Below are 17,560 nucleotides of genomic sequence, written 5' to 3' on the forward strand. Positions count from 1 at the left end.
CAGAGTCATGCTCCAGTAAACACTCACTAGTGGTGGTGGAAAACACAGGACCAGTTCCTACACCATCCATGTCTTCCACCCCACTACCATCTCCACCCTCCCTGTTACTCCCCACCCAGTTGGCAGGACCGCTCACCTGAGAGGGGAGCCATTTCCTTTGCTGCAGGCACAACAACCACGCCCTGTTACCCCCGCAGGCCTTAGTGAGGAGGCTATTGACCTCCTGAGAAAGATCCCTGTGGGTCAGGTAGCACAACTGAATGCCATTCAGGTGCAGGGTAGTCATCTGCAACAGATGGTTGCTTTCCTGGAAGGCATGCACAGTGCTATGTCTGCCCTACAGAGATACTTTCAGGCTCTGGCCTCCGCCCTTATAGCAGCCTTCCACCCATACCAAACTTCCACCCCACCTCCAGATTCTTCCCCATTACATTTCTCTATTGTCAGGCCTTCCCAAAGCACACTCACAGATAAGCATGAGCATACTTCAACAGCCCAAGCAGCATATGCCAACAGAAACATCTCAAAACACCCAGGCACGCAACTACTCACCAGACACACCCCTCACCACCACCACTGCAACATACCCCAGATACCACACCTTCACCCACAGACCCATTCCCAATCCCCATCATACCCCATGAAACCATACCCACAGACCATTCCACCAACCTCAACATACCCCAGATACCACACCCACATACCCATTCACCGTTCCCCAACATACCCCCAGATGTCGAACCCGCACCCACAGACCCATCTACCACCCCCAGCATTAACCCAGACACCACACCCACAGACCCATCTGCCATAACCAGCATTCCCCAAGACACGGCACCCTCACCCACAGAACCATCCCTACCCCAGCATTAACATAGATACCATACCCACACCCATAGACCTGTTCACCACCTCAGCATTTCCCCAGATACCACACCCATACCGACAGGCCCATCCACCACCCCCAGCATACCCAGCATGTCCACATCACCTACCACAAAAAAGGAAATGCCCATAATCAACCTCACAACAGGCACCTACAAAACATACACGTGATACTTAAGACACACAGCAGCACCATAAATAACCCCCCAACACTTGACACTTCCACTCTCTCAACCTCCCAGCCCCTCCTCCCTCAAGGACATCCTACCAGTTATCCCAAGGAAAGTTTTTTTTTGCCCTTGCCCTAACCCCTGTCAAAACCACCCCCCTCCCTCTTCCACATCCCAACACATCCCTTTCAACACCAAATCTTCCCCTGTGAAACCTGATCCCCACCACTTAACCCAGCCATACCCCACACAAAATCAAAACCTCTCCCAAAACATAGGACAACCCTCCCAAAGAAATTACCACCCCTCCCAAAACCAAGGACACCCCTCCTAAAGTCAAGCCCACCCCTTCAAAAAGCAAACCCACCCATCCCAAAACCAACCTCACCCCTCCCAAATGACATAATTGAAGTGCCTGGACTGGCCAATGGATGCCCCTTCCTAGGGAGGATCCCATGCCAGTGCCATGAGAGGCATGTTTAGTGGCACAGCAGTGTGGTGGATCACACATTGTTACCTTGGACTGGCCATTGGCCTTTACTTTACTACATGTTTTATTTGTTTATAATAAAGCAAAATTGCTTGTTTTATTACACATTCGTCCTGCCATTACTTTTCTACCATTTTGATGCTCATGGGTACTTTAGGATGTTTGACTATAGTTGTGTTTGTTTCACCCTGACTGATGATCCATTTGATAAGGTTGGTATGATCTGACCTTAGAACCAGTGCTGGAGTCACCTAGGACAAGGGGGATTGCTCAACGAATGGATATGTGTGATGTAATCTGATTTGGGCTTACACTGCATTGGGTGGCATTTCATATGGTAATATTTTATCTTTGCTTGGCCAATGTCAACATCATTTGCCTTGTATTTCTCCCTATTATGTAGGTTGGATATGTGTTTAATGAGTGCAAGCTAGAGATCTATTTATCCACACATGGAGGGTGTTCAGTTGTCAAACATTTGCATACATTTTAATGGACGTGTGTCTTTTTTCTTGTGTGTACCCTACACCTACTTTATCTAAATGTGTGACACATGCTGTAACTGCTGTGTTTACTTTCACGACTTGCACTTACATATTTCCCACATATGAATGGCACTTGGTTATGCTATTAGTTGTCCCTGATATATTTAAAGCCATAGGACCTGTGCAAATAGAGGATTTAGGCATGAACAAATTGGATTGTGGGCCAGGGCACCAGACTTCCAGGGGTCTTCCTGGTAGAGGTAAACCTAATCTGCAGAAAGTCTTTACATTATGACCTTTGAATGTTTCTTACACAGATTATTCTTTTGATCCCCATTACCTATCATGAGCCTGAAATATGGTGATATGTGAGAGTTCATTACAGAGTTTTAGCAGAGAAGGTGTGTTTCAGTTTCATGACACATTCATACAGATGTATCTTTGATATCACAACAGGACCTAGTATGTGAGCAATTTGAGGGTGTCATTTAGATTAGTAGGTGTGATATTGATGAGGAAGTGCTATTGTGTGACACATTGTAATGCATATATCAATATCCCTAATTGTGAGATGTGCACACATATTGACTTTTGTCTAGTGTGCCTGTACAATGTCAGTGACCTGGCCAAAGAGGGCATCATAGAGCTGTGATTGCATCATACATTGAGAACAATTCTGAACAGGGGCCCACAATACTTTTTTGGGCCAGGGACCACAAACCTCTTGCCAGGTCTATGGCAGGACATCTAGTTGGTATAGAGTTGATAGGAATTGGTAAGACTTTAGCTTTCAGTCGGTTGCATCCAGGACAATGTTGGTTTTGGGGTTCATCAAGCAGCACAAGCAGCAGCAGTACGTGTACGATCGGCTCCATGGAGGCACATTATGTGTGAAGCTGAGTACAGGTGAGTTTCTGCCTCATATACCTCCCTTTCAGCCAGCTCAGATGTGGTGTTTGGACTACCACACTCAGTCAAGACTGAGGCACACATTTGTCTATGTAACCGCATGCATCATAATACAGCAGTTGGACCGCCAACTCTGCGGCAGTGAATCTGACACTGCTGCCATGGCGGCACCAAGACTGCCAAAATCATAACCAGGCCCTTTTTTTTATGTCTGTACATGGCTGTTGTTCCCTAGGGTTGGGGTGCCTCCAGATGACCAGGCCCATGTATCCAAACATTTTGTTTTTTGCCTCTCCATCTGTTTGTATTTGTATCAGATGGTTGGATAATTGTTCTTTCTTTTAAAAGTGTTTAGCTGTTGTATGTGTGCCTTGTGCTGTTCGTGTAAAGGACATGCTTAAAGATTATTTGAAATCTTTTTCACTGTTTCCATTTTGCTGTATCCTTAGAATTTATTGTTGATACTTTATTTGTGTTCTACTATACCCATGGATAGGACCAGTCACATTTAGAGTGTGAAATATGCAGACATTTTCCTGCAATCCTGCGAGATGATGTTGATGGTGGGTGAGGAAGGAGCTCCAACCAGGGCAGAACAGTCACATTCTCTTTGTTTTCCATATCTCTAAGTGTTGATGGTCATTTTGTTGGCCCAATGTGTGTGTATCTATGTGTAATACGTAGCCATTTGGTCTCTGTTCTCTAAACCTTCTTCTCTGCTGGACATGCAGCAACAGCCACCTCACTTTGTTCTCCATGCTTCCTTCCTTGCTGGCCCAGGCCGTTGGGTGAGCAACCACCATTTTGTTGAACCAGTGGGTGTTTATGATTATGAACCATTTTATCACATTTTCTAGGATTTTAGAAGATGCCACTGACATTTTTGTTCATTTTTTGTTTTTGTTTCTTAATATTTTTACCTGATGTATTTATTTATGCTTGTGGTCGATTGTAGTAATCCCTAGTACACAGTTCTTGTTTTTGATTACTTTATTTTATTTTTGCCTGCCTCCCCCTGCATCCATAGTGGGGCTATGGGGCCTGGAGGAACACCAGCAAGTGTTTAATTACATTATTCCATTTTACCTTCCTCTCTTAGGGGTCCACTGGGCCTGGGAAGGACACCAGCTACAATGTAATTACTTTATTTTATTTTTGCCTTTACCCATAGGGATCTCATGTGCCCTAAAGGGGCACCAGTTGTTACTTAATTTATTTGATTTTTACCTGCCTCCTATTTGAGCCCTATGGGCCCTGGAGGGACACCAGCTAATTTCTATTTTCTTTATTTGATTTTCGCCTGCTTCCATAAGAATCCTGCAGACCCAGGGTGCACTAGCAATAGTTTAGTTAAATTATTTGATTTTTACCTGTTTCCCAAATGGGTCCTATAGGCCCTGAAGAAACACCAGCTACTATATTCTATATTTAATGCAGGTGCATGAGATACCACAAATGGTACTGAGATGGAGATGATTCTGTGAATTAACTGATAGTGATGCCAGAATCCTCTGTTTAGAAATCCTTGGTCTAAAAACCTTATAGGAACCGTAAGAAATATATTTTAGGAAACTGAGAAACAAATGCAGTGTACTTATTTAGTCATTGGCACTGGGGTGGAAGAATAGATGCTTAAAGATACATTTTGACAGGAAATGTCTTATTTCATCCATATGAATTGATATGCTATAGGAAGATGTTTATAATCAGGCTTTCAAAAAGATGCATGCTTTTGATATGCTTTATTTCAGAAGGGAAGATATAAGTGTCTAACTGTATAACTAAACATGTAGATGTAAATACCTTTTAATGTACATTACATGGTATTTATTTTAAAGCCGTTTTATGGTTCAGCCTTTACAAAGAAGGTTACCTCGAAACACATGTTGGCTGGTTCTGGATACAAAGCTGTTTGAATTTTGTATCGTACTGCTACTTAAAGATGGATTAAGGAATAAAATAACTATTTTTCTAGATATTGGAGTACCACATTTTAATCAAATCCTGGATTGGAAGTGGTGTTACTAAGACCTCCTTTATTCTTCCACTATTGCTATGCCAGTGCTCAATCAATCATTCAATCAATCACAATTTATGAAGCACACTACTCACCAGTAAGGTTCTCAAGGCACTGAGGGGATAGGATCCTCTGTGCTTCAGTTCATGAGCCAGGTCTTAAGGTCCTTCCTGAATTTAGGCTGCTCCAGAAGTGCTGCAATTACTGGAGAACACTATGAAGGAAAGTGGTGTTCAGTCCATCTGCCTTTACGACATATGTGTGGACTAATTATCAACAAACTGAATACATGTACATCACTGCACATTGAATCATCTTCAAGGGAGTGAAGCAAAGATTAGCTGCTGGTCTCACCACTGATGATGTAAATGACTGGCTTCAATCCACAGGTCTCAACATTGAATCAATCACCACTGAGAATGGCAATAACATAATCAAAGCAACGGCTGACAGGGCATACTACATAGTCCAGTGTTTAGTACAATGCATAAACCTAATTGTACAGGACTTTTCAAAATGAGGAAGTAGTCAACAACATATGGGTCACCTGTCACAAATGTATGCTTATCAACCTCTTGACTTGACATTGTGGTTCATGTGAAGCATTTGAGAGGATAACACCATTAAGGTGAAGAGAAAATTGCCCACACATGTAGTGTGTTGAGTTTATTCAAGTCCATACAACCCATAGGATGATGTTACAATTACCTTATGATGTGATCAGTCATGCCATCAATAATATATTTTCAGAAATCATCAATAATTTTATCAATAATGTAATTTAACATGTCATGAATGATGTAATATGCAACTTCATGAGCAGTGCACGGCAGAAGCACAAATTATAGTGAGCTGAGTAACTGCACTGGTACATTTCAGTGCTTTAAAAAAAAAGATTTTACCATAGTTACACATCTAACTATGACATTGCATTATCATAATGTACCTTACATTGGAGTAGGAATAGTTTTTTCTAACCGTTTAGAAGCCCAGCTCTTCCCCAATGCTGCTTAGAGTGGAGTATGACTAGCAAATTTTACCCCTTCATTGTCCAGCGCTTTCCCCAATGTAACTTAGACTGGAATGGGATTTGTAAGTCTAACCCTTATGATATCCAACTCCTTCTACAATGTAGCTTAGTGTGGAGGGGGAATAGTAAATACACCCCAGTTAAAGTCAAATTATTTTCCCAATGTAGCTTAGACTTGAAAAGGGATAGTAAATATAACCTCTTCAATGTCCAACTCTTTCCTATATATAGCCTATGGTGGGCTGGAGTGAAAATACTATGGGGTCATTACGACCCTGGCGGTTGACGGAGAAGTGGTGGTTTTACCGCCAACAGGCTGGGGGTAAAAAATTTGGAGTTATGACCATGGCGGTTACCTCCATGGTCATCTGCCACTTCTCCGATGAGACCGCCATGGCAGAGACGACCGCTGGGCTGGAGACTTGGGCTCCAGCCCGGCAGCCGTCACAAGACCGCCAGCGGTATCATGACCCGGCTTACCGCCATGGAGTTCATGGGGTTTGGAACCGCCATGAAATCCACGGCGGTAAGCACTATCAGTGCCAGGGAATTCCTTCCCTGGCACTGATAGGGGTCTCCGTCACCCCCCACCCCCTCCCCCGAGTCCGTCCCCGACACCCCCACCCTCCTGCCACCCCCCAAAGGTGGCAGGACCCACCCCTACCCCCGACATCACAACACAGACACACACCCGACACGCATGCAGGCACCACCAACACACATTCCCGCACACATACGAACAAACATAACACACACACAGTCATACACGCACACCCTCATTCAGACATACACGCACACATCCATACAGACATACATACAGACACGCACACATTTCCATTCACACTACACCCCCGCATGCATACACGCACTCACACCCGAGCTCTACATACTCACACGCACACCCCCATGCACCCACACATCACGCAACACCCCCCCACCCCCTCCCCTAACTTACCTTGTCCGTTGATCTTCCGGGAGGGGACGGGATCCATGGGGGCCGCTCTGCCGCCACCACACCGTCAACAGAACACCGCCACGCCGAATCACAGAACGTGATTCGGTGGGCGGTGTTCTGTTGACGTGGCGGTGGAGGTGGAGCAACCTCCACTTCCCCGCCGCCCGCCAGTATGGCTGCTGGCGGCTCTCCATCCTGAAAAGGACGGAGGGCTGCCAGCAGTCATAATACGCCGAGCGGAAAACCGCCACCACTGGCGGTCTTCAGCACGGCGGTCCCTATGCACTCTACGAGATGTATCTTACATTGGAGTGTGAATAGTAAATAAAGCATTTTCAAAGGGCCCAAGTGTTCCTTCCATTACTTTGAAATGTTTTTTGCATTATTGCACATACTTTTAAACAATGTTTTTTTTAAATTCTGTTTTATTGTTATTAGATTTATTTTTTGCACAAACATTTAACTTTTATACACATATAACATATTTTACACCTTCTTTTCATTTTAACACTTTTTAACATACATTCTAATAAATAACCTTTCCTACATTAGTTTGTGTATTTTGGTATGTATGTGGTTTTATTTTATAATCAAAATATTTGACATTTAATTTATATTTCATTATATTGTTATATGCTTTCCATATTTTTAACTATAATTTTTTAACAAAATGTTTACATTTTTTACATAAATATTTTAAAAAAATTTTGAGGGCAGAAGCATATTTATTATATATTAATAAGTAGCAAAGCATTTTTAAAAGTTTTTTTATTAGCAATTTTCAATACATTGACACTTTTTTATCGGTATATTTATACAGTTTTCAAAATATTTTAAAACATTTTCATAATAATTTTTATAACAATGTAATTATTTTGCAACTATAATATTTTATTTCCATTGCTTTCTGTGGATAGGTAGTCTTTTCTTATGCTCCTTTAGCAGCATTTGTCTTTACTGCTATCATACATATTTTAGTCAACCTCACTTTTGGGCCATTCAAGGTTCCTAGTTGTTGAAATATCCTGCTGCTGCACTAAGAATTAAACGAAAGTATTTTTAAGCTACTTTTAAGATATTTTGTGGTTAGGGAATATGTTTAAGGTTAGTATTGCTATTGTAGGCTAGTGTTTTGCTATGATTTATTGATTCTGTGTTATGTTGTAGTTTGAGTTTTAGTTGTATAATGTGGTCGGCCTTACTATGCTACAAATGGTTTTATGTAATGTGTTGCTTCACTTAATTCTATGTATAGTATGTTGTCATTAATGATGTCTTATTTGTAATGTTTGTGGGTTCATGTATTTTTTGTTGGTGCATATTTAAAAGTAGCAAGTTTTTAAAATAGCTTTTGTTTAAGAATTAAGGTTATTTTTAATTTGATTTTGTTTTGCTTTCGTTCAGTTTTTTTTCTATTTCATTTTTTTAGAGGTTTCCTCAGCTACTAAGGCTAAGATTACTCCCTCCTTATATTCTCTTTGTGGATGTATTTTTTGTAAATGAATTGTATATCATTGATGCCAGTGACAAAACTGTAAATTATATTTTATTTCTTTTATTAATTGGTCTAAAATATTTATGTTTTGTACAGTTATTGTAATAGCTGAAGTGTTATGTATTGCATTTAATTATTGTAGTTGGTAACAGGTTTTGCGTTTTTTTAAATGTAATATATACGTTTGTTAATGCATATTTTATCAACTTGTACTTTTCAGTCTGACTGTATTCTGTTTATGTTAAAATATATATATTGACTGGTAAAAATTAATAAAATAATATTCACAAATAGATTAATTTTGAATGGTTGTGCTAGTTGTATTTTTTATTTAATGCTTAGTTGACAATACTAGGACCTTTTTAGAGTAGGTTTTGTGCCATGGATTGTAGTTATGATGGTCCTTGGCTGTTAACACATTTTCTTCTTTGCATTCTAGTATTTGATACATTTCTCTGCCTTGTTTTGATATTGCAAGTTTTACATGGGCAGTAAATTGCTCTAGTCTAAGCAGTTGATGTTTTTTTTCATTTTTTTTAGGAATTCTAGTAAATTATAAAGAGTAGGGTAGTTTTGGCCTAGTATGGTTTGAAAGACATTGTGTCATCTTTCCATTGCATTGATGGTTTTGGCTTGTTTAGCTACGTTGCTGCCATATACCTTCCACCATTTTATTTGATACACAGGTTGGTGTCCATAACTGGAACAATGCTGTCTGGCAACCTAAGTATCTTTGAATTTGCCTATTAGGGGAATTAGTTTGACCTTGTGTGTTTGGTGGAATGATGATTCCATGGGAAGGTTGTAGTGGTTTGCTACTTCTGTAACGGGGACATATGCAAGGGTGAGGGTAGGTTGGGGGCTGCCTCTAACCTCATATTGTGGCAGTCAGAACTCCACAACCATGACGATCTAACAGCCATCATGAGTGTGGCGGTCCAAGGACCGCCACATTCGTAATTAGGCTCCTATTGTAGATTTGAGGAGGTTTCGCAAAGTACACTGTTTGAAATGACAGGAACAGCCCTCTATAGGTATCTAGGGATATATTTTAATATATATTAATCATTGCTTGTTCAAATTCATCAATAACTTTCTGGGGACAGTAACTGTTAGTTTTGGATTATATTTGACTTAGTTGTTTGTAGTATGTAGCACTTTCTTTGTTAGGCAGAAGTGCATACACTAATGGCATGTTTGTGTTGTGGTACTGTACTTACCGTGTATGATGTAAGAGTTTGTGAATGATGGAGGGCACAATTAAAAGGTGCTGTCCATCATCCATATACTACTTTGTGTTAATCTAACATATTGTTTTCCACTGCAAAAATTCTTCTTCTTCTGTTATTATTAGTGTTGGAATACATAAGGAAGGGTTCTTCACTATGTGTTGTGGTTAAGTTATTGGAGGATAAGTTATGTCTTGGAATTATTTAGGAGCAATAGGAGTTTCATTCATAGATTTGTCTTGTTCATGCAATGGGCATTTTGAAGTTTGGGATACCTGGGAGCACCCCTATAGTATACTGAGGAACGTATGGTCAGACCTTTTTGAAATAGTTCCTGTAGCTTCTTGGGAAGTAGTGATTGCTTCCATAAGGTCTTGTAACACATTTCTAACATCTATTTCTGTGTTTTATTTTCTGTGCTTGTGCCCACTTGGATTTAAATATATTCCATTTGAAACTAAAACAGTTTTCCTTTTTGAGATGTGATGTAATGGCTCTTTCCTCAATTATATTTGTAGATTTTAGAGTTATATATGATTTGTTTGTACTAAATATATTTGTAATTAGAATTAATATGTGAATATTCACCATATTTCATATTTAAAGATTTGATGCTGTTATATTTTGAAGAGATGTTTACTGAGGCATTTGTTTATTTTTTAGGGGTGGGATGAACTTGTGGAGTTTCACTTCGTGGAATTCTATAAAGCTACTTGAAAACTCTGTGAGATTCAGCTGTTCATGCTGATTTTTAGTGCTGGGAGCTTGTTCTGCAGTGAAAAACAGCTTGAACAGCACCAAGCAGTGCTCTGCTCCATGGGGCACTTTTTCTCAAGTTGATTTTGCTGCTGCTCTAGTAGGTTTTCTATTTGAACTGAAGCTTTTTGGCCACGAACGGTGCGACTGCCCACAGTGGGGAAATCTTGCTGGGTGCCCTCCCAGCATCCAAAAATCATGCTAAAGGATGGTAAATATCAAATTACAATTGGTGAACCGTGCACGAGGAAAACTCCACCATGCAGTGATTTTCAGAATGTGGCCGTAACTCCTTTTTACAAGCATAAATCAAAGTAGCTAAAATTCCGTCAACTCTGTTGGCAGAGTGGAATTTATGACTCACCCCCATTATTTTTGCAATTTATGGAACAGTTACTTGATTTTTAACTGTTTACAAAAGGTTTATTAAAATTCTATGCATCAAAAATAGTCTTGTCTGTTGCTTGGGTTTAATTCATGCTAATTTTATTTTAAAACTGTATTGAGGGATAAGGTTTTTTAACACACTTTGATTTACATAATTGTTAAAGTTTGTTTTTGGAGTTTGTAGGTTAGAAATATGTTTCATTTGTTTCCATTTTTGGATTTTCTAATCTTCTCATCTAATAACAGCATTCTATCTAAGGTCCATCTTCATTCTTCTTTAATAGCCGGTAGCCTAAGCTTCAGGCTGATAGCGGAATGATCAGATAAATGTGCCCCAATATGTGTAACATCCTCCACTAGCTCTTTTAAAGCACTGTCTATTAAAAAAAAGTCAATCCTAGACTGGTGCCTGTATTTTTTTATTATTATAGGTGTATCCTTTCTCATACCCCATCTTCTCTCTCCACATATATAACCCAAACTGGGACTTCATTATTCGCACTTGGGCTTGCATATTTTCATTAACTCTTGACCTACTACATGAAGACCTATCAAGTTCATAATTTAGTACAACATTAAAATCCTCGGTCCAAATTATAGGGTCCCAGTGTTGCAACAACAGATGAGACACCTCTGTCAATGGGGTTATCTCATCTCTATTAGGTCCATAGTATCTCACTAACATACAGTAAAAGAATGATCATATACTATCAATTTCCCCACAACCCATCCCAGATTTATCTTCTGGGCCCTCAACAAAGGTTATATTGATATTTTTTATTAGAATAGCCACCCCTTTACTACCTCCCATATTATTAGAACTTACAACCCATTGTACCCATCTACATTGTTGAAATATTTCCAAATAGTCTTGCCTCGAAAGATGTGTTTCCTGCAAAAGCACCACATCAGCTGGAGCATCTTTCATCTTTCAGATATTGCAGCAATCTCTTTTGTCTACTCTTCACCTGCAGGCCATTAATGTTCTAGAAAAGGATTTTCAATTCTTTTACCGTCATCCCTCCCAGTTAAACTTCCATCCACTCTTTGCATCTCTTTTTAACCTCCTCTCCCTCCACCCTGTTAAGGACCTTTCCCCATGTTCTCCTTCTTTACTTCTCCACCAGTACACCCCATCACCTCCCCCACCCCACTCCACCCCATCCCTACCTCCCCCAGGAGAACCCACCCGATCTTCCTAATCTGGCGTTACTGCCTTTTAGAGGTTGCCACACCAGAGCTAGAGACTGCCTTTTCCAGTACCTGACTAATCCGAGCTAGAAGAGGGAGATGCCCCCAAACACGTACCCTTCTCTAAATTCTTGATCAGATCCTCTACCTCACACCAATCACTAAAATTATTCATTTTATTATTCGGCATTACCCTAAGGGATGCGGGAAACCTTAATTGGGCTGTTGCCCCCAACTTTTTGAATACATCAAGTCTTTTCCCCAGCTCCCATTGTTTGTTCAAAGTAATAGACGCCAGATCTGGTGGATGGAGAACATGGCGGCTGGGTGAGTTGCTGGTCGCAGAGGGCTCCGCGGACCTGGAGACAGAAGGAAGATATTCTTAGCTGACTTACTGGAGGCCAGGGAAAAGCGACGGGATTCGCAGTCGGAGATGCAGCAAAGGTTTGGTGGCATAGAGAATCGCAGGGAAGGTATTGAAGAGATGCTCGGCATTCGCGATTCAAGTTTAGTCATGCCATTATTGAGTGCAGTAGTGGACGTCCATCGATGGAGAGAGGCGGCGGCAAGAATCTCGTTCCGGGGCAAAGGTGGCAGAGCTATCACTAGCTCGAGAGGAGGCAGCCTGGAAGAGGCAGTTGGAGGGATTTCCTTGTGGAAGGCAGCAGAAGGTACACAAGGAAGTCAGAGAGGAGTAAATGATATTGTGGCATTTTCAGGAGTGTGTGCTCTATTTTTTTTCCTGTGTTTGTCGGGGGGAAGGGCAAAGGGGCTGCCTTTTCCCAAAAAAGGAGGAAAAGTAGAATACAGTAGCTGCAGTAGTCAGTCAGTTTATTCTTTGTGAAGTGCTAGAAAAGCAAGAAAGAGCACCACAAACTGTCCAGACTCAGAGTCAGACTACAGTCGGTAATAAGGAAGTGGAAATTGGTTATAATGAAAGGAAGACCGTTTTGAATAATCTAGGAACTGTAGCTGGTAGGAAAGCAAGGATTACCTCATCTTTAAGAAACTAGGCCCATATTAATACTTTTTTAGCGCGCAAATTGCGGCGTTTTTTGACGCAAAATCGGGGCAAACTTACAAAATACAATTGTATTTTGTAAGTTTGCACCGATTTTGCGTCAAAAAGCGGCGCAAATGCGGCACTAAAAAAGTATAAATATGGGCCCTACTTTAGAGTGTTACCGGAATCGCCAAAAATGCCCCCTGATGAGGGTAATGTAGAGTTTGAGCAAGGAACTTTACCCCCCGGCTAAGAGGGAGGAGGAGAAGACGCCCCCAGTTGCTGTGGACATGAATGTTCCGGGAGATAATCTGATATGGGCACACTAGTCATCCTATAGAAAGTTTGCATAACCAAGAACCCCCGGGAGGAGGACAGGAGGGTAAAGGGGATGTACAATTTTTGCACAAAACAGGCCCATTTGGAGGGAAGGACCCTGAGGACTCTTTTTCCCATTCTGTCACTGGGATGTTGAAAGCATTATTAATGGAATTGAGGGGGGGTTTGAGACCTCTAAAACTAATCAGGCTGAGATCAAGAGTCTCTGTGAGGATCCCTGTACATCAACGAAATTGTCCCCTCCCTCCTCAGACTGCAGGCTGACGCACCTTCACTTGGCACACAAAAAATCCCAGTCTTACTCTTTGCCGATGACACTCTTTTGATATCTAAGACCCCTAGTGGTCTAAGGAAACTCCTTGCGTGCTTCGAGCATTTCTGTTCATCCCAGGGACTCGAAATCAACGCAACGAAAACCAAACTAATGACCCTTAATCCCCACAGATCTTTCAAAGGGAAATTTACTTTAGAGGGCTCCTCACTCGAGAAGGTGGGCATTTTCAGCTACCTGGGCATAACACTCACTGACAACATGTCCTGGAAGCCACACATAGGAAAACAAGCCCTTAACCCCTTCGCTGCCAGGCCTTTTCCCCCTCCTGTGCCAGGCCTTTTTTTGCCTATTTGGGGCAGTTCGCGCTTAGGCCCTCATAACTTTTTGTCCACATAAGCTAACCAAGCCAAATTTGCGTCCTTTTTTTCCAACATCCCAGGGATTCTAGAGGTACCCAGACTTTGTGGGTTCCCCTGAAGGAGGCCAAGAAATTGGCCAAAATACAGTGAAAATTTCGTTTTTTTCAAAAAAATTGGAAAAAGTGGCTGCAGAAGAAGGCTTGTGGTTTTTCCCCTGAAAATGGCATCAACAAAGGGTTTGTGGTGCTAAACTCAGCAGCTTCCCAGCTTTCAGGAACAGGCAGACTTGAATCAGAAAACCCAATTTTTCAACACAATTTTGGCATTTTACTGGGGCATACCCCATTTGTGCAATTTTTTGTGCTTTCAGCCTCCTTCCAGTCAGTGACAGGAATGGTCATGAAACCAATGCTGGATCCCAGAAACCTAAACATTTCTGAAAAGTAGACAAAATTCTGAATTCAGCAAGGGGTCATTTGTGTAGATCCTACAAGGGTTTCCTACAGAAAATAACAGCTGAAAAAGAAAAATATTGAAATTGAGGTGAAAAAACCATCAATTTTTCTCTACGTTTTACTCTGTAACTTTTCCCTGCAATGTCAGATTATCGAAAGCAATATACCGTTACGTCTGCTGGACTCCTCTGGTTGCGGGGATATATAGGGTTTGTAGGTTCATCAAGAACCCGAGGAACCCAGAGCCAATAAATGAGCTGCACCCTGCAGTGCGTTTTCATTCTATACCGGGTGTACAGCAATTCATTTGCTGAAATATAAGGAGTAAAAAATTGCTATCAAGAAAACCTTTGCATTTCCAAAAAGGGCACAAGATAAGGTGTTGAGGAGCAGTGGTTATTTGCACATCTCTGAATTCTGGGGTGACCATAGTAGCACGTGAATTACAGGGAATTTCTCAAATAGATGTCTTTTTTACACACACTCCTATATTTGGAAGGAAAAAATGTAGAGAAAGACAAGGGGCAATAGTACTTGTTTTGCTAATCTATGTTCCACCAAGTATCCCGATAAAAATGGTACCTCACTTGTGTGGGTAGGCCTAGCGCCCGCGACAGGATATGCCCCAAAACACAACGTGGACACATCACAGAAAACAGAGCAGTTTTTAGCAAAGTGACTACCTGTAGATTTTGGCCTCTAGCTCAGCCGCCACCTAGGGAAACCTACCAAACCTGTGCATTTCTGAAAACTAGAGACCTAGGGGAATCCAAGGAGGGGTGACTTGTGTGGCTCGGACCAGGTTCTGTTACCCAGAATCCTTTGCAAACCTCAAAATTTGGCTAAAAAAACACATTTTCCTCACATTTCTGTGGCAGAAAGTTCTGGAATCTGAGAGGAGCCACAAATTTCCTTCCACCCAGCGTTCCCCCACGTCTCCCGATAAAAATGATACCTCACTTGTGTGGGTAGGCCTAGCACCCGCGACAGGATATGCCCCAAAACACAACGTGGACACATCACAGAAAACAGAGCTGTTTTTAGCAAAGTGACTACCTGTAGATTTTGGCCTCTAGCTCAGCCGCCACCTAGGGAAACCTACCAAACCTGTGCATTTCTGAAAACTAGAGACCTAGGGGAATCCAAGGAGGGGTGACTTGTGTGGCTCGGACCAGGTTCTGTTACCCAGAATCCTTTGCAAACCTAAAAATTTGGCTAAAAAAACACATGTTCCTCACATTTCTGTGGCAGAAAGTTCTTGAATCTGAGAGGAGCCACAAATTTCCTTCCACCCAGCGTTCCCCCACGTCTCCCGATAAAAATGATACCTCACTTGTGTGGGTAGGCCTAGCGCCCGCGACAGGATATGCCCCAAAACACAACGTGGACATATCACAGAAAACAGAGCTGTTTTTAGCAAAGTGACTACCTGTAGATTTTGGCCTCTAGCTCAGCCGTCACCTAGGGAAACCTACCAAACCTGTGCATTTCTGAAAACTAGAGACCTAGGGGAATCCAAGGAGGGGTGACTTGCGGGGCTCGGACCAGGTTCTGTTACCCAGAATCCTTTGCAAACCTCAAAATTTGGCTAAAAAAACACATGTTCCTCACATTTCTGTGGCAGAAAGTTCTTGAATCTGAGAGGAGCCACAAATTTCCTTCCACCCAGCGTTCCCCCACGTCTCCCGATAAAAATGATACCTCACTTGTGTGGGTAGGCCTAGCGCCGGCGACAGGATATGCCCCAAAACACAACGTGGACATATCACAGAAAACAGAGCTGTTTTTAGCAAAGTGACTACCTGTAGATTTTGGCCTCTAGCTCAGCCGCCACCTAGGGAAACCTACCAAACCTGTGCATTTCTGAAAACTAGAGACCTAGGGGAATCCAAGGAGGGGTGACTTGTGTGGCTCGGACCAGGTTCTGTTACCCAGAATCCTTTGCAAACCTCAAAATTTGGCTAAAAAAACACATGTTCCTCACATTTCTGCGGCAGAAAGTTCTGGAATCTGAGAGGAGCCACAAATTTCCTTCCACCCAGCGTTCCCCCACGTCTCCCGATAAAAATGATACCTCACTTGTGTGGGTAGGCCTAGCGCCCGCGACAGGAATTGCCCCAAAACACAACGTGGACACATCACAGAAAACAGAGCTGTTTTTAGCAAAGTGACTACCTGGAGATTTTGGCCTCTAGCTCAGCCGCCACCTAGGGAAAACTACCAAACCTGTACATTTCTGAAAACTAGAGACCTAGGGGAATCCAAGGAGGGGTGACTTGTGTGGCTCGGACCAGGTTCTGTTACCCAGAATCCTTTGCAAACCTCAAAATTTGGCTAACAAAACACATGTTCCTCACATTTCTGTGGCAGAAAGTTCTGGAATCTGAGAGGAGCCACAAATTTCCTTCCACCCAGCATTCCCCCACGTCTCCCGATAAAAATGATACCTCACTTGTGTAGGTAGGCCTAGCGCCCGCGACAGGATATGCCCCAAAACACAACGTGGACATATCACAGAAAACAGAGCTGTTTTTAGCAAAGTGACTACCTGTAGATTTTGGTCTGTAGCTCAGCCGGCACCTAGGGAAACCTACCAAACCTGTGCATTTCTGAAAACTAGAGACCTAGGGGAATCCAAGGAGGGGTGACTTGTGTGGCTCGGACCAGGTTCTGTTACCCAGAATCCTTTGCAAACCTCAAAATGTGGCTAAAAAAACACATGTTCCTCACATTTCTGTGGCAGAAAGTTCTGGAATCTGAGAGGAGCCACAAATTTCCTTCCACCCAGCGTTCCCCCAAGTCTTCCGATAAAAATGATACCTCACTTGCGTGGGTAGGACTAGTGCCCACGAATGGAAAGGGCCCAAAACACAACGTGGTCACATCACATTTTTTTATTAAAAGCAGTGCCTACCTGTGGATTTTGGCCTGTAGCTCAGCCGGCACCTGGGGAAACCTAGCAAACCAGCGCATTTTTGAAAACTAGAAACCCAGGGAAATCCAAGATGGGGTGACTTGCGGGGCTCTGACCAGGTTATGTTACCCAGAATCCTTTGCAAACATCAAAATGTGGCCCAAAAAACACTTTTTCCTCTCATTTCGGTGACAGAAAGTTCTGGAATCTGAGAGGA

This window comes from Pleurodeles waltl, chromosome 5 (assembly GCF_031143425.1).
Source record: "Pleurodeles waltl isolate 20211129_DDA chromosome 5, aPleWal1.hap1.20221129, whole genome shotgun sequence".
Taxonomy (NCBI): domain Eukaryota; kingdom Metazoa; phylum Chordata; class Amphibia; order Caudata; family Salamandridae; genus Pleurodeles; species Pleurodeles waltl.